This window comes from Bombus huntii, chromosome 3 (assembly GCF_024542735.1).
Source record: "Bombus huntii isolate Logan2020A chromosome 3, iyBomHunt1.1, whole genome shotgun sequence".
NCBI lineage: Eukaryota > Metazoa > Arthropoda > Insecta > Hymenoptera > Apidae > Bombus > Bombus huntii.
The window spans coordinates 20003329-20031232 of NC_066240.1; the positions used below are offsets into that span (position 1 = coordinate 20003329).

Genomic DNA, 27904 nt, shown 5'->3' on the forward strand with positions numbered 1-27904 from the left:
ACTGCCGTTGGCGCGCTTCTTCGAGATCGTGCCTTCCCGCGAACGTGCGAAAACAATGGTAACTGATCGTTTAAATGCTTTCGAAATGTATATGCTACTGGCACTAAAGACCTTAGAGTTCTGTGGTGTTACACATTACGCGTACCTTCAGGTTTGTTTCGAACTTTATCGACAACTATACGTAGGATGTTCAATTTTTTGAAATTGGGACTTGTTATTTCTGGAAAATGAAGGAAAACAGAGCACAGTCGGGGAAGCAATTGTACCCATTTCGAGCGAACAATCGCGTCGGAAGAGAGAAAGATTCGGACATGGACATTACGTTACATGAAATCGAATCATCTTCCATCCGCAAAATCGTCACGGATGCAAAGTTCTTTCCTCAAATAGAATCGCACGCTTTTCCGCTTTCGGTTAACCTGCTTTTTCGGCGCGACGAAATCATTCGCCTTTCAGCGAATTCTCCTTTAATGAAAGGTATTAAACTAAGCGGCGAGAGAGACCGGACGACCCTTTTCCCCGAGGGAAAAGCTTTCGCGTTCCTCACGGTTACACGCTTGTCCATCATTCTCTGAACTTAAGCGCAGTTGCAATTAAACGACCGTGAAGAACGATCCATCCCAGTGCTCGCCATCTTCGCAGATAAAAATACGTCAACGACAGAGTGTTCGTGATGAACGAGAGCTTGTAATTACTGCGAGTTGAAAATTACGCGAAGAGAGAGAGAGAGAGAGAGAGAGAGAGAGAGAGCGAAAGAGAGAGACAGGGAGAGAGAGGGAGAGGGAGCATGAAGCAGACACAAAATTAGAAAATAATAATATTTTAATCCTCTACTTTGTCATCGAAATATGGAGAATCATAGCGTGATTTACTGACACAGCGTTTTGTATTTATCATTTAGAAAATTTCGTTATATCTTTTCAAATCATGAAAACGTCACGCGGCGAAGGATAAAGGTGCAACTTAATTAATTATGGCAGTTTTATTGTAATTAGTAGGATGATGCTTTCAATGATTGAAACATGTGGTTCAATTGAAATCCTCAAAGTTCTAAACTATACCAACATGACTTTCACCTCGTCATATGTGTATTTACGTATCGCGGGATTCACTCGGTAATTTATTCGTAGGATAACATATTTAAGGGCTACTAGAAAGATATTTTTGTATAAACATAATACCATGTTCGATATAGCGATGATATTATGATTACAAGATTAACCTTAACGCGTCTATTTAGCATACACGCTGACATTTGAACAGCTGCTCTTATTCTCTCGCTACATAAGCATACTTAATTAATAGACACGCGAATATTATCACGTGGGAATTCCAAGCAATTTAATCAGGTTAGATAATATTACTCGGCATGCTGCGATCGAAATCCAAACAGAGAGGAAACTTTCCGCTTGCTAAGAAGGACATTGAAATTATTTCTTTATCGTAAACGTATCGTAAATAATAAAGTTTTATATAATACTACAAACTAGATAAACTGCATAGGATATAAAAACCTTTGTTGCTTTTAGGCGCACGTGACGATCGATTTTTATAAATTAGCGTGACGCGAGAAAGCGTACAATTTATGCGAGAGAAACGAGTGACACACAGAGAATTATATTATCTGTAATCACAGTGGCCACGCATTTCGTTCGATTAGTTTGCCATTCAATTGTTAATTATTTGTTTGAAAATCAATTATGTTTAAGCGTCGGTATTCCATTAAAATTTCATTAGAAGACACGTATTATATTGCCCGCATGGTTCACACCGAGTTAATAAAATTTCATTTAGCGAACTCTTTGAAAGGTGACGAGGAAAGCTTTTCTTCGCACGACGTAGATATGTGCCCCGAGTTATAATATACTCCGTAATGGAAAATTTAACAGGCCTCCCTCCCTTTGCAGAAGATATATAGAAATCAAAGGCTGGAAATATTTTTATTTTCCAGATAATCATTGCTGCAGGCCTCGTTCCTTAAAATTTTAGCGACGCCTTGTTTTTGCGATGAAAATTTTCTATTAATTTCAAATACATCGTTGACAGGACTAAAACAGTTCAGTAAGCAGTTAAAATACGAGATCTACGATATTCTAACTATAACATTACTCGCAACAGAAGTACAGTCCGACCTTTAAATCGGTACGAACAAATTAGAAAATTGCAACTAAGAGAGTAAAATATGGTTCTACGGTTCCTGTTGATCAATTTTAGTACACACAGATTGCAGATATTTCGTCAGAAGGCGATCTAATGTCATCACGAACATAGGAAGCACTTGCACAGGTTAGGGTTAGCTTGAGACAAAATTTATGGGACAACGGGGTAGACGAAACAGACAGACGATTTTACGGTGCACCGGCGTTATAGCATTTCTGAGCGGCGATAGCGATTCGTGGAAACTTCAACACCCCAGCGTGTTAGTCGTTTACTATGCAGCGAAATGTCAAGGGGAGAGACTAATCGGGCGCACTCTGAGCGCACCACTCTGGATGATGTTCTAATTGCCGTTATCTACTTTGCTCGCGAGGCGACACGCTACCAGGCAATTTGTATCGCAGACTGTGAACAGAGCAGCGGAACGAGCGTGAGAAGAGCTCCGGAGGTTACATCGATTTCGAAGGATAACGCGTAAGGAAAAGAGGTGAAGGAATATCCGAAAGATGCTGGCATGCGATAACAGAAGTGTAAAATGGGAGAAACGCGAATTTACGAAGATGACTAAAGAGAATCGGAAGACTGTATGTTTCGTATTCGTGCCTATAAATAATATATAGTGGGTTTCGTGTTTAGCGTTACAGAAATATCATTACATTTTCTTAGAGTCGTGAAAACGTATCGCGACAGGGAATCAAGTTATAACTTAATTAATTACAACTTTTACCAGCAAGATGACGCTTCTAAAAGTTGAAATACTTACGCGATTAAATTCAAATCCTCAAAATCCTAATTTGACGAAGCTTCGATCGCTCTATCGTAGTATACTCGATATATCGTTTGAAATTTTACCGTCAGTTGCTTCGCGATTCGCAAAGCCTAACTTTCAATTGCATCATCCTTTAACAATGGAAACGAAGCAACGATGTATGGTGCGGAGAAAAGGCGGTACGAAAGAGAAGCCGACGAAGAGAAAGAAGTGCAAGTGGAATATGAGAGGAAGCGATAGAACGACAAGAAGGACAATGAGCTCCACTGGAACGGACTGCGGAAAAGGCAAGGGGTGTGACGAGGTGAGACGAGAGACCAGAGGAAGAAATTACACGCGACGTGCAGGGCGTTTTGGTAGAATGCGGGACACGGGAAATTTGCTGACGTTCAATGGGGAAATTATGCGAGGACGGGACGAAACGAGATTCGTCACGAAAGTTGCCTGGACTGTGGACGCGATCGTCGTACCGTTAGCAATTCAGTAGATGTTCTTGGACGATCGGATGCAAACTCGAGCCGTGGATGTTCGTGGCAGCTCCGACTTGCCTGATTAGCATACCAGTCGATAATCATCTCTGGATCGACGTATTTATCATTCTGCTCTAGTTTTCCTTGATAATACACCCACCACCATCCGTGAATTCGTTCGTGGAGAAGGAGGGCTCGTAAAACTTAGAAAAAACTCTCGATTAGCCCTGTTCTTTATTAACGTCGATCCGACCAAGTTTTTGCCTGATGTCGGGGACTATTACGACGTCGTGGCATGACATAGCCACGATCCCTCTCGTCCATTCCTCTAGTTTTCAGGGGTTTCCGTCTTTGGCTTATTAACAGCGTGTTTACGTATCGAAGGTTTCGGCCAAAAGAGGGTAAACGAGAGGCAACGAATGCTCGTTTATGCGGCAGGAATATCGAACATCGATAAGTGCCACGGCTCTGTTCGACTCTGGCGAACACTTTAACCTTTATTTAGCATACCTCTTAATCCAAAAGCTTGTGTGAGAATTTTTATGGGCTCGAACTCGATATTTCCCCGGTATTTTTACAACTTCTCGAAACTGGCAGGAAAGCAGTTGTTTTTCAATGAGCGATCCTCGTCCTCCCTCTCCGCTGCGAAATCGTTTCTCAAATAGTTTCTGATTCTTTTGCGTAGAAATACGGTTCTCCTCGCGGTGTATCATACGAATATCTAGCTTTTGGCGAAAACCGTAAACTTACAATTTCATGCTGGGAACGCTTTCCATTTATAATATTACACGAATAAAAAATATTTCTATCAAATGGTCAAGCCCGTAAGCTCTCGACAAGATCAACTTTGTATTTAACAATGAATAAAATTCCAATTTTTCATTGGCAAATTCTAGCCCCGTTCTTTATTATAAGATTTAGAATTGTCAAACAGATGTTTAAATTATAGAAAATGACAAAGTATCGGCTGAATTTATTGGTGTTATATTTTTGAAAATAAACGTAATAAGAGCTACAACTCTAACGACCATTACTATTTTGATAGTATAATATGCTTCTAGCATTCTGTATGTACTATCAACACCGACTCCCTTTGCTTATCTTTTTGCTTGCTTCCCCAGGCGGGAAAACATTTCGAAACGAAGTAAACAATTTGTACCGTTTGTTATCTTGATAAAGTTAATATTTATGATACGTTGGAATTCGTATAATTGCGATACGCGTACACAGACAAACTCTATAACCAAAGACACGCCGATCGTGTTTTTTTCGTTTTATAAAAAAGAAATCTTGTTTCGAAAGCGTCGCAATCGGCATTTACAATCCCGGAATACCGATCAGATCGTCCATAACGTCACTCGTCGGAACTTTCTATCAATGTTCGACACATGTAAAAGGCAACGCCGTGTTATTTTAACATAATTTATTATGTTCTCGGTAAATTTGTCGCGTGAATCTGTTGTTCAAAATACCATACGTTACATCATATATCGTGATACACGTACATACATGTATACGATAATACAATACTCAGCAGTTAAACTGTACGTTGACGAAACAATAACGTTATTCTTAATTAACATCAAATACGTATACACGGAATGATTCGGAATGTTTCATACTAATAGCATAAATTTGAAGAGTTTCGTTAGTAGGTGCTCCAAGACTTTGTAGACGTATAGAAACGATATTTTATATTTAAACAATTATATAATTCGCTCGAAAAGGTGTAATTTGGATGAATTTTGATTTCAAATTTCAAATTATACTTATTGATAGATTGCGGATTCTTATACGTTTATAGGAAATTCGAAAGTCCAAAATTGCACAAAATTCGAGAATCCACACAATATGAGAAAAATATATAAAATATGCAAAGTATAGCGCTTCCTACGATGCTTGGGGTAAAACAATTTTCTACCAAGGGTCTACGTTTTTAATCGTATATTCTGAAAGATACGAATTTGCATAAAACTACACGGTCTACTTATCGACATGGTTCATCTTTCGGTCTATGACTTGAAATATCAAATAACGTAACTCGCAACAACGAATCACAAACGTGTTTCGCTTAACACTACGCTTAGCAAGAAAGTTGCAACGAACGAAAATACCGTTTAAACCGACAAAGTAAGATAAGACGCGCGATTCAGCGACGCGCATCGAACCGATTCCGCCGATCCGACGGTTCCAACAGCTCTGTAAAACGCTCGTAAATTTCCTCCATACAATAGAATTCAATTAACGTCGGTGACGATGGGAGGATCACTTCCGTGGCACGCCACACACTACTAATAAATATCGTTCGCTGGAGAGAAATGCATGGTAATTGACATTCTCGGACGAAAATCAACGAGCTAAACGAACTGGATCGGCTGTTCGATAGAAAATTAACGAATACTCTGATCGATGCACCAGGCGGAATAAAATATTTTTTCTCGGGGAAACGCGAGTAAAATTTGTTGTACAGAGTATGACTCTGTCTTCTTATTTCTCGCGTACATACGCATATAAATTTATCGTTCTCTTTGATTTTCTAAAGTATATCCGTTATTACGTTCAAAGATAACTAAAAAGATAACAAATTGCAAATAGCAATAATTAACCGGCAACGTGATGCTACAGCATTTGTTGATTTGTTTCCGATTACCTAGCTAAATAAGAACATTGCAAATATTGCAATTTCTTGTTAAAATTGTCGTTAATTCGGGATGCTTTGCCTAAAACTGTTACTTAGGTGCGACTCTTTGACCATCGAGAGTAGTTGCAAACGAAATTGTTCGTCTTCTACATTTTTACACGTCGTGCGAACCGTTATAACCGACTTTCTAAATAGATTTGCATTTGCAGGAAAATTATTTCACGAATTCTTCCAATTTCTTCCATCTTGCGGTAACAACGAAATAGCAATTTCCAACTCTGAATCATCGTGACATCGTGACATTTCATGTTTCTAACATGATAGCGCGATGTCGTAGCTTGTTCGCCTCAGGAACGCCTGGAAATCCGTGCGACGCATTCTCCAGTAACGATTTTTCATTCTTTCTTCGAAACGATTTCAACAAGGCGTTCCTCGCTTCTCGTCGAACTCGTAACTCTTTCTGTGGTTTGAGGTATGTACGTGCCGTGTTCGCCAACTTCCGCCTAACTACCGACATAAATCCGTGATCATTGTTTTGCGTTTTTCATAAGGCTCGCATAATTCGAGATCCAAACCAGTAATACCGCGGCGTATTCTTGTCGTAGACGTAGATTAATCGTACGAACAATTATCAGGGAACAAGGAGAAACTTTCGCTTCGCGGTTCAACCGTTTGATATTTCGATAGAGCAATTTAGTCGTTTAACGACGAGAAGCGGCCTGCTGTTGTGATTATTAAAATGCAGCCAGCGCTTTATTTTGCCACAATTTCCGGCCCTTAAGTGGCAATTTTCTTTTCACCGCAATGCGCAAAAGATTGGTCCTCTTAATACGTATAAGGTTGTTCGATTAGAATACGTTTGGAAAATTTGAAATTTCGATCACTCGCACGTAAAGTAAGCGAACTTTTTATCGTATCAATTTCTATGCTTTTTTGCACTGTTACCAACTATGAGTAACTTATCGATCAAATATTACAACAAATACTCCACTTCGATATGTTATGTATTTCTGCTTTTAATATAGATTACGTGCGTTTTTTATTCAAAATCCACAGCCTACTAATTGGTATAAAAGATTATGTATAGAAAATAACGAAGTAAAAAGATGGAAAAATAAAAATAAATAATAAAAATAAATAAGAATAAAAAGTTATGTTTGAGACGTTGAGAGAAGTTGCATTTAGAGCAGAGAGATTGGTTAATATATACGTAAAACATGGATATTCGAACACGTTATGGAGAGCAATGTTAAAATTTCGTCCATTGATTGAATTCGATAAGCTTGCAATAAGATTTTCTTCTTTCCTCGAGGTAGCACAATTTTGGAACATTGTTCCGGTAAAAATATCTTTCTGCCAAGTAGCGTTCGTTTTCGATGTCAGAAATCTGTCAGGCGAGTGACTGACTTACCGAAATTACGAGCAACGAACAGGAATTCAATTATTCTGACAACCACGGTACGTGTTACGTAGAGACGTCGAACGCGCTCGACGTTATTCGAAACGGTTTTGCTCGCGTGCAGTTTCACTTTCTACGACTTCGATCAGTTCGTGTCCACGTTATATGCAACAAGCTAACTGGCAAGCAATTGCGGAAATTTCGCGAAAAAGTTAAAGAATAGGAATAGAAGAGGAGAAGGGAAACGAAGCGAGCGGGGAATGGAATCGAGGGACATCGCGCTCAGCCGCGCCACGCCGCGTTGTGTTGCAAATAACACGGGAAACGCTCCGCCGTTTTGTTTTCGCAAATGGCAGGCAACTTTGGCTGTTTACGCGGAATTGCATGAAAATTACGCCTCGTCGGAGGAATGTACGATCGAACTTAACGGGGGTGAGTGCCGCACCAGGTGAAAAAGAGCGCGCAACCGGCAGATTTACAGCGAGGAAGAACGAAAGGAAAACACAGTCCGCGTTATGAGAATCTCTCTGGTTACATGTATATACTGTGTATACCTACCAGTGCCAGCGAACACGTTAGTTTCGCTCGTTATAAACAAAAAATGATTAGTTTGTTTTTCCAACTTCCTATGGGACACGAACAGAAATTGTATACTTCGCGAATTAATAATAGCGTTCAATGTAATATAACTAATTATTAATTATAATAATTAAATCGAATTATCGCAACGAATTATATGGTTAAAACTCGAGCAACTGCGTTCATTGTCCACGTACTCTACAGATTTATTTATGTTCTCTAATCGTTGTGTCATTGTAATCAATATGCCGATTGATATTTCCTCAACCGTTGTTCGTGCAATCTAATTTAATAATTTATTAGATCGATTGTTCGTTGCATTCGTATAAATGCCATAGAACGTATAATAGCGGGCAGCGATTAATAATGACGATTGTCGATGTATATCCACACGTGCGATGGTAATAATAAATGTAGATTATTAAAAATCATATTTAAATCGAAAGAGGATAAAGAGAGAAAAGTATCATCGTGAAGTATCAACATGTGCGTAGCAAACGTGAGATTAATCGCGATCGTTGAAAGATGATCGTCGAACTTTACTTCTCAACTACTCTTGCTCCTCTGCATTCAACTACCGTTACGAAGTCCCTCACCTTGCGTTGCTACTTTTGTCGCTACACATTCACTAAATCTAATCACCTTTATTTATCACAGTTACATAGCCATTAGCCTAGTTTACAGCGCTCTATTTTGCATCTCACGGTACCACAACGGTGCATAGAGTTTCTAGATCGTCTCTCGTAAGTTGGTACTAATTCTAATCAACGGAGTTCCGTCGAGTCAGCTTCGCGATAGCTCTACAACTCGACAATTTTTTTCGTAGTACATACTTTATGCATTTTCAAAAGTATTTCACATCCATTTTTAATACATCTCTGGAAAAAGTCTCGTCGATATATATCGAGTTCTTCGATATTTCGGAATACTAACGAACGATAAAGAATCGTTCAACGAAACAATTTTATCAGATTGAGTCTTACAACGCATTCGATAAATAAGATTATCAGGTAGAAAATACGAACGTTTCTATTCGATGTTTGAATGTATAATATTTCATGTTTCCTGGAAGAAAATGTTTTCTTTCGATTCTTGCTACCGATTCCTGTCGATTCTGCATCAACAAAGAGCACTTTTCTCTTCCGTCTTGCACCAGGGATATCGAAACCGCGCCAAAATCCAAAAGTTTTAGTTGCATCTGGATTCTTCGCAAGTTTATACGTCGATGTTTCCACATTCTCTCACAAGTTCTCTTGATAAATGTAAGTAGCGGACTGAAAAAACCCGGGGTTTTGCTAAAATACGCCGGTCCATGGATCCACGTTAAACGAATATTTATAATTCATCTCGATACCCGTGTTTCGCTTTGTTATATTTAAAATCTCATTTTTCAGCGGACAGCGTATACGAGGCGGTTCCGCATCCCGGTTGTAAACCACTACACAGGGGATGAGAGAGTTGTCTCTGGTAACGCATTAGAAATATCAAAATGTGCGCCACATCGCAGCATAAAATATGCTCTCGTCAGCTACTGTTCGGTCACCGTCGACGTGAAATTAGTCTCTATTTTGCAACCCAAATGCGAAACACGAGAAACTCGTTGCAAAAAGGGGGTTAATCGACGGTGAGAATATTAAACGGGGATTTCGTGCAGGAATCGTTGCCGGGTGATAACATTCCGGTTAATGGTATTAAAAATTCTCTATATAAACAATGGTGGAAACCATTTCAAACGTACATCTCTATTTAATACTTGATGAGCGTTGTATTTCGATGCTTCTTTTATCATTTTACGTTTTACATTGTTACGTATATTACATCTTAAAAGTATCCAAACGTTTGCTTAGTTTTTGCTTCATTTGGAGTATGTTTTCAAATTTCAAGCAAAATTTCTTCGCTCGAAACGTTGTTTGTTGTCTTTATGTTACATACCGATATGTACCAATATACGTATACGAATAATAGCAATCGAGAATTAATCTGAACGAAGACTGGTTTCTCTCGCCGAAGTAAATGTAATTAACTGAATTTCGAAAGTATAACGAAATTAGCAAATATAAGATTACGCGAAAATATGTATAGAATTTTCTATGTTCTTTCTCGTATCGTAACCGGATTGCTTGGTTCGTATGTGAAAACTGTTGCTCCGAAAATATTTCAAACTTTCGAATCGGGACGATGTGTACAAATATTTCAAATTTACGGGCGTATCCGTCTTTTCGGAGGGACAGCATTTCGTGCATCGATCGCTGACCGCTACGATTATGGTAATCGTATCCGGCGGTTTTCGACGCGATATCATTTCTACCGCAAAATTTCAACATCGCACGCTCTTCTCTCCCCTTACTTTAACTCCGCCAGCTGTATCCTTCATTGCACTGCGATTCAAGCGTTCTACGAAAACGGTTCGTTACTTCTGCCACGAACGTTATACCCACATAATTGTCGGCTAGATAGGAGAAAGAGAAAAAGGGGGCATCTCCAAATAAGACCAGCTATTATAGGGTATTACATCCACGTGCATTCTCTTCCCTCATGCAAATGCAACAAATAGCCTGCCCGGTCGTATCACCGTACAATATTCGCGAAAGTTATCAAAAGCAAAAATACAGTCGAGCAACGATATCAAATGAAACTGCAGATAAAGGAGTAATCGATAAATTACGAACGAATTGCGAATAAAAATGTCGAAAGTAATTTGGTTTCTTCGTATTTAAGTAATAATGAAATGTTCACTTCGGGTGATACATAAAATCAAATTTATAAATAATTATATTATTTCAAAATATTTTCTATAGCTCGTAGGCCTTGGCGAGAAACGTTTAATATCGGAACTTTCGAAAATGCTACGTAGGTATTTAGCATTTTCCGACATGTCCCATAGTTTGTTCCATGCTCTTCTTACAGACCACTATAGTAATACCGCGTATAGTAATGTAATTTGCGCTCTATGCGTATCACATATTTCTATGTTCTTCGACTTTCGTTGCATTTTTTCATAATTGCTAGAAATGGATCGATCTACGCGAAACATTCTACGATTAGTAAAAGAATGTTAGTAAAATCGAAAAAAAGATACAAAGACAAGTTTCATTCGCGTATGAAAAGTCCTTCTGGCAACTGCGTTCGTTTATTTCATCGCGCGTTAATTAACGCCGAACTGAGATATTGTGTAATCGTATCCAGAATGCAGCGAGTGACACAATTTCGTGATTGAACGCCGAGTTGTTTTACAAAACACATTTTCATCGGGTGTTTTCTCGCATTCGACTTTCAGCAATTTCGCCGAAGAACAAAGCTCTGCGAAACATTATTATACGATTGAATTCTCGTAGATCCGAGTTCAACAAGAATTCTCGGCCAGCGCGATATATATTCGCCAAGTAATAATTGCAACTAGCGACAACTGGGAATTTATGTACTTTGCTTCGTGTTCCACTCGTTCCTATTCTACGACTCTCAAACTGCTCGTTACTTTCATAAGGCCAATTATTCGACCCTCTGCTTGGAAGAAACAATTTTTATTCAGTCGTATTAAATCGCGGAAGAAACTTGGATCGTTCGTGACAAAGAGGTAAATAAATCTTCAGAAATGTAACATATTGAGATACGTGGTCGATCTATAATCAAATATAATTATGATTAAACGATCTCTGAGATTAATTGCAACGTGACGTGTCTTACTTCGACAAAGAGAACGATACAGCGAAAAATTGTAAAATATTCGACTCAACGTCCAACACGATATTGTTAGAATTGTTACGACAAACGTGTTTATTAACATCGTAAGTACGATCTACTACGAATGACAACGTTCGATGCATGATATGGGAAAACGTGTGTTGTGTAATAAGATACAATGCCAAAATGTCGCTTCAACTCGAAGAATCGACAGATGCACATTCTTATTTTCACAATTGCTCGACTCGTACTACTGACGCGCCAGTAGAAAGAATCGCTTTTATCGGGTGGGAAGTTCGGTCGATCGTATTTATGGGCTTTCGTGCATGACCTATGCTTACCTATACCGGCGATTTCGCGCGTGCTGCTATAATAAATTTCTCCTGTGATATTGGATTCGAGACGCCTGTTATAAACTTAATGTTCCCCTTTCCAATGGTTATGCCTTCTTGCGTGCAAGTTCCTTGTAACGTCTGATACAGAGATATTAGTAGGGGCATCCTGTCGATGCTCTCGATACGTCTCCTTAAGACTTCCATAAAATAGAGTATAAAGGTTGCACGATGTCTCAAAGTAATCTTATTTACAACAGAATTCAATAATATTTCCTTCGTGCGCTATTTTAACCAAGAAGAAAGGAGAAGTCGAAGAACAAAATCGTTGAGCAACAGAGAAATAAAATTCAACTTACAATAGAGAAAAAGAGAGAGAGAGAGAGAGAGAGAGAGAGAGCGATCCGTGTAAACTCAAGAAATTTCAATAAATCATAAGCAGGTTGCGAATTTCTATATATTTATGAAGTGAAAAAATATATAGAATGCATATGATATGTAAACATATGCAGGGTGTTGGAAAAAAAGAGTCCAAGTCTAAGACTTTAAGAGCTTATAGTACTTACCACGAGAAGTAAGTTTAAATTATATTAATAAAACGACAAAGTTGCGTAAATATCGGTAGCCTGATCATAGCCGTTAATTTAACGAACGAATAAGACGATGATCACTATGGATGCATTTCGATGTTCGGATGTTTCGTTCGGTGTAACCGTAATTACGTTGACCACGAATAATCCTCGCTCGACAAAAATACCATACAAGAAGACCTAAAGCAGAAAGAAACTAAGGCAGAAAGTCTCGCTGTATAATTTATGTGAGAAAGAGAGAAAGGTGGGTCGAAGAAAAGTTATGCAAATGCCTCCTAACGTTTCTTATAACGAACGTCACGAAGAACGATGATTTACATCGTCACGGTTGAATCGTACATCGCTATCTTAAGCCAATTTCAGTACGTTTGCCTTATTATTCGTGAACCCGTAACGACAGGCACGATACTTGCGTCGAACAGTTTCCCTTCTCTTGGTACGATAGTTTCTTTGGCGCGAATTACCTCGTAAATCATCATGACCGCGGCACAAATGAAATTACAAAGCTTCGCGTCGAATCGTTTCGATGTCACGCGACGAATCGTCGGTTAGCAAGCGGCGGAACAGATTAAAAATTGCAAACGACGAGAAACCGGCTGATTCGGGACGCGAGTCGTGCGAAAATTCCACTCGAACGTAGTCGATTATATTTACGGGGACGGGAAAAAGATTTACGGGAATCGACAAGGACCCGCACGAAAATATTAATCGATCACGCGCACGCTCGCCAATTCGGTTTCTGTTCCCAGGCGTAAATTCTCCGGATCGAATATTATTTAACGAGCATTATTTAGCCATGTACGAACGATTCCGTTTTTCGTTCGCGGATATCGCATCGTAATTATTCGATATCAACCTTTTTTCCCCGCAAACGTCCATTGCCCGTGACAAATTTATCTGCATTAAAATTAATGCGTTTTTCTCAGTCGTATAATCGTGAATTTATGAAACATCAGGGACGATTGACAGAGATTTTACCGAATACGCAGCTTTCGAATAAATTTATTTCTTCCGATGAATATAGTTTATTCTGTTAAGATACTGCACGTTTCATCGTTTCAAAGGCTAAAATTAATTCATGGAAACTGGAACAGGCTCGATAATATTTCCTATTTTTCTTTTTAATTCGTTGATTAAAAAATGTAATCTTCCTTCAAACTTATTACATTTCCTTAATTTTCCGTTTGTTTTATACGATAATGCACGAATGTAACGGTCAATGGGCTTTTAAACGATTCTCAGTTGAATCGCAGTTATTACAGAACGGAGGAATATTCCAGAAAAATTTAAACGACTGCATCGTACAACGAGATTGCTTCCAATTGATTCGATTTTAATAATCGACAACAAAAACTATATCGGTGGCACGCTCATCGAAGCGTGCATTTACGTAGTATACTTATGCGATAACATTTAACGCACTTTAATTGTATCGCAAATAATTCGAATGCAGTTTCCAGAGACATATACACGTCTATTGGAATAACGATGTCAACAGATATTCACGGGTTGAATATTTCCAGAGGAATTTCCATATATTTCTAACCATAGAGAACATCTTTTCCAGGGAAAGCCCCGCATATCGATGCTGGTTTCAGATTGTATCAGGACGCGATACATCTTTGTTTGCTCTATCGTAATTCTCTACTCTATTGAACTAACTCTATTGAAATATTGTAAGATATTGTAAACACACGCGTTTCGTTTGTCGTACGTCGCTCCAAAATATTAGCAGCAAACAATTCCGAGCTTGTAACAAGGATAAGATCGTTTATCGAATATTAGAATTGTAATTATCAAAAAGTCGACCGTGCGGATAATTGTAGGATTTCAATGCTAAGCGATACAGATACATATTAAAAGAAACAAAATAACGATTGACAACCTACATACGAACATGCGTATGTAACTGCTTTATTTCGTGGTAAGATCCGCAGCGTCGACAAAGTACATACACGAATTTTCACTCGAGGATGACCATTTGTAGGTTTGATAAGTTACTATGACGAATAGGTGGACATCGCGAGCCATTTTCATGCGCGCATTTGAAATAGCTGAAACTCCTCGTTATCGAAATCGTGTATTCCGATCATTTTCGATCATTTAAGTATTTTTGTACGCATGTATCTCCCTCGAGATGATCAAAAAATGTATTATCGATCGGAATAAATTTGTTCAAGGAGCTTGTTAATACGCGATCAAGAATAGCAAAATTTATCGCTTCTTCGCTTACGCCGACAACTACTAAGAACTAATTACTAGTAGAATTATTTACAACAGATTATAACACATTTTTCAGATTCAACTAACCGTAAAACGACTAATTGTAAATCGATACTTTTGTTCGGTAAAAATGAAACGAGATCAAGCGTAATCCAATCCGATGTAAGCCAATAAGTAGTGGCAAAAAATACGATGTCATTTAATTTACGTTTGGTACATTTCAAAGTACACACGATTCGTATAATATAAGTAGGTTTCTGTAAGTTACAGTTACGCGTTCGTACAGAAGATGCAGTATACATGCAGTGTACAATTCGGTATTTACGTGTAAAAGAACTACCGTGTACAAACATAACGCATTGCTCGTTGCTGGAATATTTGTCTCGCAGAATCATAAAACGTAGATTCTTCCTTCCTTTCTTTCCATATAATTTCAAGCGGATTCATACGCGTGCATGCAACTGTATCATGTATGCATGAAATGTCGCCATTTGCCGGGAACATATATATATTATGTTACGTTTTCATTAAATTTTTTCATCTGTCGCGGTACTTTTAACATCAACTACGACGTTATCTTTAATTAGGTAAAAAGTTGGTAATTTACTTAGAATCCTTGTTAGCAGAGGCAAACGAGTCTTTATTTGTCAACTTAACACCTTCGTGACAATCTTTCTCTCGTAATTGGATTCCTATTCGTACATTCGATACATAAACCATATTATTTCGTACAATAGACAATTTTTCATACGGACAATGAGATATATTTGAAATTCACTCGGATATTCGTTTAAATTTCAATCTAGATTCATCAGGACCTCGAATATCGTTTGTCGAAGATTTAAATTAGTACCGTTATAAGGAGAAAGATCATCGATAATGTCGATACATATCTGATGCGTACTCTACCGAAAAAATGCTTTTACAAGTGAACATACTGTGTTCGCGTTGCGGTTGCAGAATTTAGAAAGTTCACGAATGTCCACGCCACGTTACGATCCCGACAATTGACGAACCAAGAACCTTTTGCTGCGTTCCATCGCGCAGAGTAACCGTTTGTTATTAAACTAGATCTAGATAGCGCAATTGTTTTGCTTTCCTGTGCGTTCGGCCAATACTACTAACACGCGCGGTCCTACATGTTCGTAAACTTCTCTATCAGAAATAACAACGTAAAAATATTTCTATCGCGGTGGAAAAAGCAAAAGAATGCGGCAAAATACATATTAAGAAACGATATTATTTCTACGTATATCCGTGAAATTCGTATTTTCAATACTATGGAAAAACACGAATGAACTCGGAGAATCTTCTATTTTAACGTTTTTGCCCTTAAAAAGCAGAAGCGAATGCTTTTCCGAATCGAAAATACCTTCGGCAGAAAATGGAAATAGCGAAAATGTCAGGATATACGTTAGAATATATGTTCGTCGTACAAGTGCGGTTCAAATGAGCACGATATAAAAGGTGTATGCTTTTCGAAAGTAGAAATATCTCGAACACAAAAGAAGGGAAACGTTAAAACGTTCTTGCGGATGTTATTGTTTCGTATCTTTCGATAAAAATCGGAATTTTTGTCACGTATTGAACGAAACATCGCTATTATAGCACAATATTAGAAACATCCTTCCATGAAAAATCTGAATACGTTAGATGTCGTACATCTTCCTTCTGCACATGGAGCGATATTTTACCTTCGCGCGACGTACAGTCGTCTCACGTTCGCCAACCCTTATTTTTCTCGAATTACGAACGCTTATTTCTGCTCGAGTATCTATTAACAAATCGTTTAGGGCACGAGGCGCGCTTCGGTCTCGATATCTCGTCATTAAATCCTTTCCGAAACAAGCAAGTTTTCTCTCATTGCAGTTCGCCACACCTTGAAACGAAAACAGAGGAGAGGTCGTAAAATACAGGCCATTGTTTCGATTATTTTTCCTTTCATCTTGCATCTTTCCCATATTTTCATTCCTAAAAAACGATCGTTAGCTTCCTATTGATATGCGTGCTAATCACATATGCAATTGTCTTCGTATGAATGGAATTTTCGTATTAGTGGAAGGCTGTTAACAGATTTTTATGAATTGTTTGTTGTTTCTCAACGATTCTCGCGGATGTAAATATCGAAAGTAATTTAATCTCGAGACGGATCTAGGTGTAGTAGGAAATTAACTAACTTAGTAAGAAATTAACTAACACCATTCCTTTAAATTTTTGTACCGTATAAAATCTCTCGAGCTTCAGCCAAATTCACACGACTATATTAACTCCTGCGAGATAGGTAAATTTTAAATTTAGATGGGAAATTTTTATAAATGACAAATTTTGTACAGAATATGTTGCAAACATAGGGATTTTACGTTTTAATTTATCACAGACTAGATGATTCTTCGTTCGACGCAAAAGTCCCTTATTAATTGAAAACAAAAGTATATCGCCAGCTTTAATCGTCCCATTAATGCTACTAATTGTATCCTAGAAAACAATTTTACGATTTCCTTAAGCTTCTTTCACCCGACTCTGCCGCAACGAAAACTCGTTAATTCCCGAAACACCTTCATTTACCTAATTTGCGTTAGGACACGCTATCCGTGGTTATCAGGCTACAGAATCGAGTCGAAAAGCCGCAAAGGTCTTCTAGTTGGACCAACATTTTGATCACTCTTCGGCAACTCTTTGATCAATCGGCAATCGGCAATCGGCAATTGGCAATCGGCAATCGGCAATCGGCAATCGGCAATCGGCAATCGGCAATCGGCAATCGGCAATCGGCAATCGGCAATCGGCAATCGGCAATCGGCAATCGGCAATCGGCAATCGAATTCCGCATCGATTCGCCGATTGTCAGTTAGTCCCTTACGAATAGACATCTCGTGTATATATATATATATATATATAGTTAGGTGCTTGCTGAAGTCGCGATCTCGTTAATTCGTATACCGAAAAGCTCGTAAGCCCGGACAAATGCAGAGAGATGGAATAGAATGTATTCGAATTGCAAGCTGAAACCGTACGAATGCCAGTGGTTCTGTCCGATTCAAGGGATCGGTTGCTGAAAGGGTGGTGGCACAGTGCGAAGGGACTGCCTATAATGGATGAATGGTGGGGGTCGGGGTGGATAGGGACGGAATATACCAAATGGTTCTCCGCTTCCGTCGAATCGTCTAATCGTACGTACCTATCTCGGACGGATTAAACGATCGAACGGGGTCAGAGCGTCGAGCATGCCTGCTCTGTTCTCCAGCCCATAAATTGCGTCATCATAGCGAAGTACGCGGCCGTAATCGCGTTCACGTTGCCAGGGCCGAATCTTTTTCCCATTTTTGGTCCGATATAGGCCGTGGTAAATAGACTTTCCTTTAAAATCCCACCACCTTCCGATGATCGAACGCTTTCCAACCGCGTACATTCCTGAATTCCAGCTACAAATGCGATCATCTTTTGCTTTTCCCGCGTTATGCAATGTGAATGGTATACATATACGCGGTTTATTATCATTACGGTTATTACTTTGAAATTAATGTAATTGTAACTGCTATAAGTACGTACATTGAATCTAGATGGATCAACACTTTAGAATTGTGATTACGCGTCGCTGGAATTTTTGGAACACGCGGTACTCGACTATCTAATCAGAGCCACTGACTTCGCTCCCTTCAGATTGCGAAGTAAGTGTAAGTGTCCTGAATCAAATACATACGTACGATATATTTTTTGGCGAGCCGAAGAATTTTAGTAGTTAGTTTATCGGAGCCACGAGGCTCTGTTTCAAAAAACTTGGAAATCTCTGCCCGTATCTTCTTTCGTCTTCATCTTTTATTTTTTTCTTTCCTTTTTCGTTAAATGAAATTAGCTCTACGAATAAAAGAAAAAACGCGTTTTCAAAAACATCCAGCGAACGAGAAACATATTTTTTTCGGCCAATGAAATACGAGACGACAAGTTCGAAAACTTCGTTCTATCCCTCTCCTTCATTTCCGTACATCCCGTACATAAGAGCGAGAACCGTAAGCAAAAACTTGACTAATCTGTACCAATCAATCTCTTCTTGCGAACGTTCGATCAATTGTCCGTCATTTTTCAACTTTTTCTTCGACCGAGACAAATAGTATGTTCCATGCACGCGAACAATTGGCCTGTTTGATATCATTCTGTAAAGGTTGAATCATTTATGACCGAGGAATTTTGTTAGGAAAGTAGCATTGAAAGTAATTTCTACGCGATTTTAAGGCTTAGACGAAACCGATTAATCTGAATAATCTAACGATATACAGTTGCCATTAATCTTACTAAAAATTTATCTTACTAAGAAAAATTCATTACTGTAAAGTTTCCTTCTAATTAATAGCATGTAGAGCTGCTCTAGATGAAAGCGGATGATAGTAAATTAAACACGAACGAGTACAATCGAAAGAAAGCACGGACGAATTGGTCGTGAAAAACGATTAGCGATACGATTCGTTTGGCAAATGCCACGAAATTTCCTTCTTTTCGTCGCGATAGCAAAGACTTTCGAATACTCGGTCCGCTCGACAACCGATTTAATCCTCGATGAATCGCAACATGCCAGCGTAGTTTGCCAAAGTATCGTTCGGCCAGTTTTATCGGACATACGATACTCTGCTTTACGATACGTAAAGATAGAGGTTAATGGATACAAAGGAACATATAGATCGGAATGGCGGATTAAAGTTAAATCATTTATGACTTGCTAGTGACGAACGACGAATTAAAAATAAAAATATCGAATAAAATATGCAGGACAAAGACGTGTAGATATTCGATGAATCATTTTCTGAACGTGTATCGCAAAGGTGTCCGATACTTTGCAAGTTGATTATTCCTTCGACGTAGTAACCTGTCTACGAACTTCGTAAAGTGATACGAGGACTCGTGCATGCAAAATCAAATTGGTAAGCCGGTTTAAAAATTTTAAATTCCTTACTAGCATTTTTTCTCGTTGCTCGGGATAACTTGCTCGGGAGTGGAAAATATCCGCGATCCATCCCCTATACAGCAAATTTCTGTAAACTCAATAACGCTCGAGGAAAGACAAGATTCAGCAGCATACACGATATTCTTGCAATCAGAATCCCTCGGTATATATCCGAAGAGCTACCGCACGATATAAAACATTTGCTGCGTCTTCAAACCAGATTTACGTGAGCCATGCAACACGTTCTAGCCCAACCAGCGAAATCTACATACATCCAAGTACCGCGTACGTGATACCGGTGTCAAAAAGAAGCTTCAACCTTCTCGACAAATCTCCAACTACGTTCGAAAAACTCCCGACATTTCTATCACTTTCTTAATATGCTGTTCGGTTCTTAAAATTGGATAAGCGAATCCCGTTTCTATTTATAATCTCGCCGACCGCTCGCATAAAAACGCAATTCGTCGAATGCGAGATCAAAATCGATTTTTTAACATCCGATTGAAAAGACAAAGTGAATCGCGAGTCGGATAAAACGGATAAAATGCGATAAAACGCAGCATACGGCTGTTTCACGATAGTTTCCGCAAAGTGACTGTTGAAAAATTGTATTCGATCCATTATAGTGGATAAACTCGCGAAATTAAAAAGTTATGAAAAAGAAATAAATCGGAGATGGCCTCCAAGTCTGTCCGAAAAACACATTACGTGTTAAAAAAAAGAAGAAAATTGTCATTGTCATTTGCAATTTGGAAATTTCAAAAAGCACGTTTTTAATTTACAAATAATTGAATATCTACACACGCACTGAAAATAACACGATTAATTACTGGCTCGAACGTAAATGAACACGCTGCTCCGTATTTTATCACATGGAAAATTGCTGATTCACATAGAATTCGCTTCAGAATCGCTGGACTTTGTATCCAAGCATGCGCCGAGTTCAAAATAGGCTGACAAGGAACATTAAATTTCGTCGAAACCGTTTTAAACGATTCGCCGACGTGTTCACGATGTTCTATGGTCGGCACGATCGCGATGCAAAAACGAGACGTATACCGGAAACCTGTCGTAAGTAGCAGACAATTCTCTCCTAGTGCGCAACCACTTCCCCTATCGTGTCCGGAAATGGGGAAAATAAAAAGCAGTAAAACAGGAGCAAAAATCCAGTGGGACCAAGGTCTGAAACGAGAAAGACGGATGAACGCGACGTAGGTTGATAAAAAAACGCGGCCGAGAAAATTGAAAAGAAACGAGACGACAGGGAGAGGGCCGCTTGTAGTAAGAAAATTGGCTTCACAATGAAATGGTCGATTTTACCGTGTTGTTCCTGTCGGTGTCTCGTGGAAATTCCATTTCGCGTAAAGGTCGATGATAAACACAGAGTAATTACACGAGATGATCTACCGATATCGGCGACATTTCGTACGATGCAACGATGCGGAGAATAATAGAGCGATACACGCGGTACAAAACCTTCTGTATCGAATGATCGATGTGACGAAGATTGTGTATAGCAACGTGAAATAAACTGTCATCGATCGATCTAAAGAACGTCTAAATCACAAGGAAACCAAGATAATAATTATCGAGTGTTTTAAGAAATTTGATTCTACTTCAAATAACTTCAATAATTTCGATAATTTCGATAATTTCGATAATTTCGATAATTTCGATAATTTCAATAATTTCAATAATTTCAATACCAAACCGTGGAACACACACTATATAAAAATATCCAGAATGTGCAAAGTGAAATACACCTTGGTATATTTAGAGGATAAAACGAAACGTAATAATTATCCCATGCCAGTAAATGTCATTCGAGTTACAACGCTATCTCTACGTTAATGATATCAATCTCTTCGTCGTAATTTAGGTCACAACACCCCCGACTATCCCATCATATTCGTTTAATGTAATAAATAACCTCATTGATTAATTACAAACGGTACTATTTGGCTGGGTGTGGAATAAATTAGCGGATCAACCGTGATTAGCAATGATCAATTCGGGATTTCCGGCTAACTCGTTTGTCCAACTATTCCTTTTCATCGATGCAGCCTTAGTCGTTTCGCCGCATTAACACACGATAATTACGATCTTGTAACTTTATACGCGCGTGCAATGAACCTAACGATCTATTGACATAGAATAGAAGGACGGGTTATTCGACCAACAGTCGAATCGATGTTACTAAAATAACGAGACGTGGATAGTATGTATAATAAAATAACAGAGATGTAAAAATTTATTTCACAATTGTTAATAACGTTTATACACGTTTCTCGAGATCGAACATTATGTACTTATGTACACGGAAATGGCTTGTTTAAATCGATTTTGAACGCTTTTCAAATTTAGTACATCATCGATTAATCCTAAATAGCCCAAAATGTGTCTTTTGGCTTTCAAAATATGGCTTCTCTTAATAATTCTACTTCTGGCTGCAACCTATTGATTATTATTATTATTATTATTATTATTATTATCATTATTATTATTATTATTATTATTATTATTATTATTACTACTACTATTATTATTATTATTACTACTATTACTGTTACTATTGGCCTCAACTTGCCAATCATTTGTCAGAGACATATATCTTGAGTCTAACAAATTATTTTCATTTTCATAATGAGATATTAAAATCAGAAAATGTGATCTTCGTATATATAAAGACAGTTATATTGGCTACCATCGTTCGTTTGCGGTAAATCATAGCACACAGTGGTTAAAAGCATCTCCAAGGAGCAACGCTGTTGAACGACAAAGTCCGAGCAGGTTGATCATCGGGCGTGCTTTTATCGGAATTTTCGACGTTGACGAATTCCCGTCGGCGGTGACGTATGCGCGTGTGCCCGCAGCGAGGGAAACACTACGAGAGTGATTAATCATCCGATCCTTTGACAAAGGCCGGAAAGCTGGCCGGATTTTCGCAACGAAGGTGTTTCCTCTCCTGCCAGCCGTCGACGAAAAACGCGCCGGCTGCAGTGGAATCAAAGAAAGCAAAAACAACCGACCCTTAATACGTTTATAATCTAGCTCGTTTACGCCGACTGCCACCCCTTTCTACACTTCTCTGCCTCCATCGTATCTACCGACCCGTCTCCGCCTTTTTCTTCCGCTATACCGCCTCGTCTTCCTTGCTACCAAAATAACTATCGTATTTTAGAATTTATCCACTACCCTCTACATACATACCTCAGCCAACGACTATTTCTCGATGGTGAAATCTAACGTTTGCACATTCTTCCTTAATTCTCCGATAATTCGCTCGGTTGCTACCAATTACGAATCATATTTCCGAATATTATTTGTGACTCAAGGATACTTGGCTCGTAATTCAACTCTATCAAATTAATATATAGCGGAATCTATCAAACTCTAGCAGTTTTTACTCTTCTGTTAATAAAACGTAGGAGGCAGCAGATTTTCGTGTATTATATATATACCAATATTTAAATTTGAAAGTGCAAGATCGCACGAAGCATAGTGCTTTCTGTACTTACACTGGTAGTGAACTTACAGTTCTCATTTATTTTTAATTTTCTATAAATTGGACATTCTCGATACTTTGTATAAAATAAATATATCGAACGATTTAATCTATTCACACATTTAACGATTCTTCCATGTAAGTTGTACCCAATTTGACTAACAAAACTGTCCTATCCATCCTAGATTGGAATCGGCAAACAATACAGACAAGCTTAACAACTCTATTCAACGTCTCTCAAGATCCAACAGCTTCCGAATGAAGCAATCCTGTCTTCGTCGAAGCTGGCAAAAACTTTTGCACGACGAGACGTCCATCCTGAGATAACAATTCGCCCAACAGAACCATCTCATTTTTCCCAACGATCGATGTGTCTGTGTGCGTCCAATAAGAATTTCTGGCTCCATTACGTTCCAGCTACTTTCCGTTATTTCTCTGTCCGTTATGCTCGTGGTGGCAACAAGAGCATCGTTAAACTCTCGAAAATCGATAATCGCGTATGAAAAGTCGGCAAACGACTTCAAATTTCTTCATCGTCGTTTGACCCGGACGAATCAATAGTCACAGACACGTTTGTAATACGTAATGTCAATACGAAATACGTGCGGGATATTTATATGGTGGATTTTAAACAGCAAAACGACGAAGAAACTTGGTGTAGAAGAGTGTCGTTTTCAGGCTTAATTTTCAAGTTACGAACAATTTAACTTAGTAGCGGTACGATAACTCAGCTGACGCAGCTTTTCCTCTGTTACTGGATGGGATCGGAAGGCTGCTCCGCTCGACTGTTTGTTACGCAATCTCTTTTCGCCTTGAATATTGCACGATACGCGTCGTCAATGCTCGAAGCTGACCATCTAATTTCGACGTATTGGCAACGTTACGCTGATCGTGTCTCCTGAACGAGACTGACAGAATCATACGATGCGGTGAAATTTACCGAACTGAGCGAACTTGCCGTTGGTTTTCTGCTTCTGACTCGACTCGAAAAACTAAAACTGTCTTCCTCATCTCACCCACTCGCTTCAGGAGCCACCCTCCTGATCGAGAGTCTTCGAGGTATCCGATCGTCTTGCTTTTCTAAAAACAAGGACCAACGACTTGAAAAATAAGCTTCCAACGATATTTTTGTACGTGAACTTTTGTCATCGTTTCATACGTGTACATACACGACGTTACTAGACTAGATAGAATTGACAGGAATTTCAATTAGGCGCTCACGTTTGTGGCATCAGCACGCCGATTATCTCGCCAAGTTCACCGAGAAACTCGAGTTAAGTTCGACTTTTAACAACTTTTTTTCGATGGTTCGCCCGCCGAAATCGACGCGAGTTCGTCGTCCCTCGAGGAGAACTATCCGACCACGTTCTGCGCTCTCTTCGCGTTTCCGCTTGGATGGCTAAAGTTTCTCTCGGGTTCCCTTCCTGTTTCCTCTCATATCCGCTATTCGAGCATCGTGTTTCCGATGTCACAGAGAACAGAGCTCGGAAAGAGACGAAGAGGGAATAGAACAGACTCGTCACATTCGCAAGGTATCGACACCGAATTTCGGGTCTTCGAATCGTTCGAGTACTTGGCACGAACTTGGGATTGCAAAGCGATTGATTTGGACTAGTGGGTGGGCTAGTATTCGGTTACGATTCGATGGTCGAAAGACTGTTGTTACGAAGTTATTATACATCGATATTTGATCGTCCAGAGCCTAGACTTGCAAATTCCGAGATTATTATCGGTAAATCGGTAGATCGCCGGTATTCAAATTCACATTTTTATAAGTACGATTAAAGAAATAAAATCTAATCAAAGATTTCTCTCAACCAATAAATATAACGGTGCTATACTTTGGATACTCTGCCTAATATCTTTGTATATTCTGTACCTAGATTTTGTGTAATTTTAAACGTTCACGCTCTAGCAATTAATTTAAAACCAGACCCACGGGTATGGTCATTTAAGTTGTTTGTGACGTTTTTTCGTTTTGGTATTCCTAAAACTTTTTATCTCCACCGATCTGTCCTATCTTTTCGTTAAGACAACAGACAGATTGGCCGCGTGCAAAAATTCGTACTTACTTTCGTAATTACGAACTTTGGCGAGGTCGTAGAAAAGCTACTGCCTCTCCGATTTCCATAATTTTGAAATGACATCTTCATCGATATGAAATAATAAAGCTCAAGCGGTTATATTAATCTTTTCTTTTATTTTTTATACCGAATTTTGACAAACTCCGCCCTATATTTGACATATTTGACAATAAGTTAGAAAAGAGACGCGGGTTTCTCTTTTATCTCATAAAATTCCTTTTATTCGCTTTATCCGATTTCCTTTCACCGTTCTTGGGCCCCTAGGTCTTTCTTGTTTTCCCAGTTAAAAACAACGAAGACGGACATACGACGCGACGAGAACTCGACAGCGTGAAAAAACAATCAGGAATCGGCCCCATATATACATACAGCAAGGCCATGAATATTCGAACATTGCGCGTCTTCGAAGCGAGTTCGCAACAACGTTAGCCAACATAACCTTTCTTTATCAGACGAGATCGTGCATTCGATAACGTTGTCCAACTATTAAAACCGTCTCAGGATTTCTCGGGTTCAAGTTCTATTCCCTTCGATCCAATTGGAACAAATAACAGTTTCATGGGAGCATGGATCGAGAAACGACGCGGTCTTTGCAATAATTGGAAATGTAAATAAGCTGGAGCCTTCGCCATCGGACGGGCTATGTCTTAATTTGAATTTTAAAGTTACGTTTAACGAAACGCTCGAAAGCGTCGCGTTATTGAGAAAAGACGAAAGCGACACGCCTCTTTTCCAGAGGTACTTATCTCGCAAATGTTATTTACACGATTTCTTTAACGAGTTCTGTCTATGAAAAGTTGACAACTGCCGCTTGCTCCGCTCCACGAATACGTATTTCCGAGTTCGAATGGATGGAATTTGGTCCAATCACGCAACGCAAACCTTCTTGTAATTATTCTGTAATTATCTCTATCAATTTGTTACACGATATCGATGTATTCTCGGAAGTTTGTTATCAAGTAGAGAGATCTTCGTTTTTTAGACAATTGTAGCTCAAGGTATTATATTTACAGTTAGTGTCGAAAATATTTGGCAATCTGAATATCTCCTAGTCTGTTTGTAATATATAATACAATTTTCTACTACGTATTCGCTCTTTTATTTTCAAATCACCAGGTAGGTCATGTAAGTTCATTGTAAAGTAAAATAACGAATATTCACGGTATTAAATGTCTAACGCGGTAAGATACTTTTGCGATCAACCATGTATATATCCAGTAGAAAACATTACCCACAACTTTGATTATATTTCCAATTACCGTTTAACCATCTGTCGAAATATCTGTTACATTTCGTCTCGATAAATTAGAGTCTGCTAGTTTAATTAAATTAATCAGAGTCTGCCAGATATATATTTTAATATCTCGCCTAAAAAGGAATAAATGAAATTCCACAAGAATCCTTCCTGTTTGAAAGAGATCGAAACTCTATGCAAATAGAGGTTTCGATAAAATGGCAAAGTACTCCAGTTAGTGGACGGAAAACGTGCGTGCTGTTTACCTTTGATGGATGGTCTCAAGGTACGAAAACAGCGGACCTAATACTTCGTTCCACTTGATCCATCGCAGAGCGGTTTCCTCTCGTCGCGGATGCCACGGTATTCTCGATGCTCGATCTTTGCGCGTACGTGACCAACCGTGTCTGCCAATAGAAACCGAATGCAAAACCTTCAGCAAAGTCCATTATCCATCGTGTGAACCGTTGAAGGCGTTTCTTTTATGGTAACCGATGAACCGAGTTACCCGAGTCGTTTGACTTTATTTACGTCTCGATACGGTCGGACTCGTTCATCGACGCTTGTTCAACCTCTCTTTCAACCATCGGATCACCTCGTTCCTCTAACCTTATCGTCTTCTTTTTATTCGAATCTAGTTCCGGGAGTCAAGCCCTAAAAATCAACGAGAAGAGAACGCTTTCCACGTTCGAACTTTTCGAACGCGTTCGTCTCGCAAGCTCTTCGTGTCAATTTCGATTCGCCACACTTTCGTTTCACCACACTTTTCGCGCGAACGCTACAGTTTCACCGAATCATTATCCCTGTCGCTTAGTCTCTCACTCACGTTCGTTTCGTTCGCAGCCGATAAACCTTGCGCGAAACTCGTGCTCGATCGCAACATCGAAACGTGTCCACCGAACGATGTCACGCAGCTCGACGCGGGATCGAATGCGAAAACGAAAACAAAGGAACGTGCACGGGAGCCGAACGTTCGGTAAACGCGCCGAAAACGTGGTGGTAAAAAGTATTTTCGGGCTGCGAAGACACCGTAATCTCGCTCGTGAGGCGCAGCGCACTTCGCAAGGGGCGCGGCGTAACTGAGCTCCGCGAACCAACCCACGTCTCTCTCTCTCTCTCTCTCTCTCTCTCTCTCACTCACTCTGTATCGCGCGCGCGCCCTCCCCCTCCTCACTCTCTCTCTCTCTCTCTCCATCCGTCGACCACTTTTATGCTCTCCCTCTCTCACGCAAGCTCTCTCCCTCGGAGTCTCGCTGTCTCTGTTCGTTTCACCCTTCGGAGATCCAGTTCTCCTTTTCTATCGT

General features: G+C 39.2%; 1 protein-coding gene across 2 annotated transcripts in view; it reads right to left on the reverse strand.

The window, feature by feature from the left end:
* LOC126863434 (protein sax-3-like) overlaps positions 1-27693 on the reverse strand; it is a 238865-nt gene extending 211172 nt beyond the window's left edge. For both annotated transcript variants that reach the window (XM_050613604.1, XM_050613603.1), the window contains exon 1: positions 26867-27693. The gene's annotated coding sequence lies outside the window, so the exon portion shown is untranslated. The remainder of the gene's footprint in view (positions 1-26866) is intronic.
* Positions 27694-27904: the final 211 nt, after the last annotated feature.